A 2,209-nucleotide genomic window follows, 5' to 3' on the forward strand; every position below is an offset into this window, starting at 1 on the left:
TGTGCCTCAGTTCCCTAATCTTTAAAGTGGGGATTAAGACTGTTAGCCCCATGTGGGACAACCTGATTGCCTTGTGTCTACCCCAGCGCTTAGAACAGTCCTTCTAGACTGTGAGCCCACTGTTGGGTAGGGACTGTCTCTATATGTTGCCAATTTGTACTTCCCAAGCGCTTAGTACAGTGCTCTGCACACAATAAGCACTCAATAAATATGATTGATTGGTTGATTGATTGGTACATAGTAAGCACTTAACAAACACCACCATTATGATTATTATTACTCCCTCTCCCTTCTGTGTCACCCCTGCACTTGGACTTGTACCCTTTATTCACCCCATCCTCAGCTCCGTGGCACTTATGTTTATATCCATAATTTATTTCTTTCTATTAATGTGTTTCCCCCTGTTGACCTTATATTTCTTGTGGAAAGGAAACATGTCTCCCAACTCTGTTCTATTGTACTCTCCCAGGCGTTTAGTGCAGTGCTCTGCACACAGTAAACACTCAATACGTGCAATCGTCAAAGAGGTGGGGCTCCCCTATGCCTGCCTCCTGTGGGACAGGACCCCCCATCTCAGAATTCATAATTCATTCATTCATTCAATCATTCATTCATTCAATCATATTTATTGAGTGCTTACTGTGTGCAGAGCACTGTACCAAGTGCTTGGGAAGTACAAGTCGTCAACATATAGAGACGGTCCCTACCCAACAACGGGCTCACAGTCTAGAAGGGGGAGACAGACAACAAAACAAAACATCATAACTGTCTTGTCTTATACTGTCGATTCATCTCCGACCCATAGCAACACCACAGACATATCCTCCCTTCAAGGCCCTACTGAGAGCTCACCTCCTCCAGGAGGCCTTCCCAGACTGAGCCCCTTCCTTCCTCTCCCCCTCGTCCCCCTCTCCATCCCCCTCATCTTACCTCCTTCCCTTCCCCACAGCACCTGTATATATGTATATATGTTTGTACATATTTATTACTCTATTTATTTATTTATTTTACTTGTATATCTAATCTATTTATTTTATTTTGTTAGTATGTTTGGTTTTGTTCTCTGTCTCCCCCTCAGACTGTGAGCCCACTGTTGGATAGGGACTGTCTCTATATGTTGACAACTTGTACTTCCCAAGCGCTTAGTACAGTGCTTTGCACACAATAAGCGCTCAATAAATACGATTGATTGATTGATTGATCTCTCCCACATCGCTCTGCTCTCCATCTGCAATCATTCTGGTAGCATATCCATAGAGTTTTCTTGGTAAAAACCAGGAAGTGGTTTGCCATTGTCGCCTTCTGTACTGTAAACTTGAGTCTCCTCCCTCAACTGCCTCCCATGCTGCTGCTGCCCAGTATGGGTGAGTTTTGACTTGTAGCAGATTGACTTCCACTTGCTAGCCACTGGCCAAGCTAGGAATGGAATGGCCATGCCTCTGCTTGACTCTCCCTCCCATAGCTGAGACTGGTAGAGTACTGGAAACTCTCCAGTTGTGACCCTGAGGGGGGAATCATAACTGTGGTATTCGTGAAATGCTTTACTATGTGTCAAGCACTGTACTATGTTCTAACAGATGCAAATAATCAGGTTAATACAGTCTCTCTCTCACATGGGGCTCGCAGTCTAAGTAGGAAGGAGAAAGAGTAATAAATCTTCATTTTACAGATGAGGAAACTGAGGCATGGAGAAGCTAAGCAGCTTGCCCAAAGTCACACAGCAGGCAGGTGGCGGAGGCAGGTTAAGAAACCAGGTCCCCTGTCTCCTCAGCCTGAGTTCTTTCTCCTAGGCCCCACTGCTTACAAGGTTCCAGGCCTGCTCCATAATAATAATAGTAACTGTGGTTTTTGTTAAGTGATTACTATATGCCAAGCACTGTACTAAGTGCTGGGGTGGAGATAAGCAAATCGGGTTGGATACAGTCCCTGTCCTACATGGAGCTCACAGTCTCAATCTTCATTTTACCGATGAGGTAACTGAGGCACAGAGAATCAATCAATCAATCAATCGTATTTATTGAGCGCTTACTGTGTGCAGTGCACTGTACTAAGCGCTTGGGAAGTACAAGTTGTCAACATATAGAGACAGTCCCTACCCAACAGTGGGCTCACAGTCTAAAAGGAGGAGACAGACAACAAAACCAAACATACTAACAAAATAAAATAAATGGAATAGATATGCACAAGTAAAATAAATAAATAGAGTAAT

General features: G+C 44.0%; 1 non-coding gene across 1 annotated transcript; it reads right to left on the minus strand.

Annotated features, from left to right (window-relative positions):
- Positions 1–1,374: 1,374 nt before the first annotated feature.
- LOC119935308 lies at positions 1,375–1,512 on the minus strand. The gene has a single exon (XR_005453194.1). It is a non-coding gene; the product is annotated as a small nucleolar RNA SNORA7 (small nucleolar RNA).
- Between the last annotated feature and the right edge of the window lie 697 nt (positions 1,513–2,209).

The sequence above is a fragment of the Tachyglossus aculeatus genome, chromosome 11, assembly GCF_015852505.1.
Source record: "Tachyglossus aculeatus isolate mTacAcu1 chromosome 11, mTacAcu1.pri, whole genome shotgun sequence".
Classification (NCBI taxonomy): domain Eukaryota; kingdom Metazoa; phylum Chordata; class Mammalia; order Monotremata; family Tachyglossidae; genus Tachyglossus; species Tachyglossus aculeatus.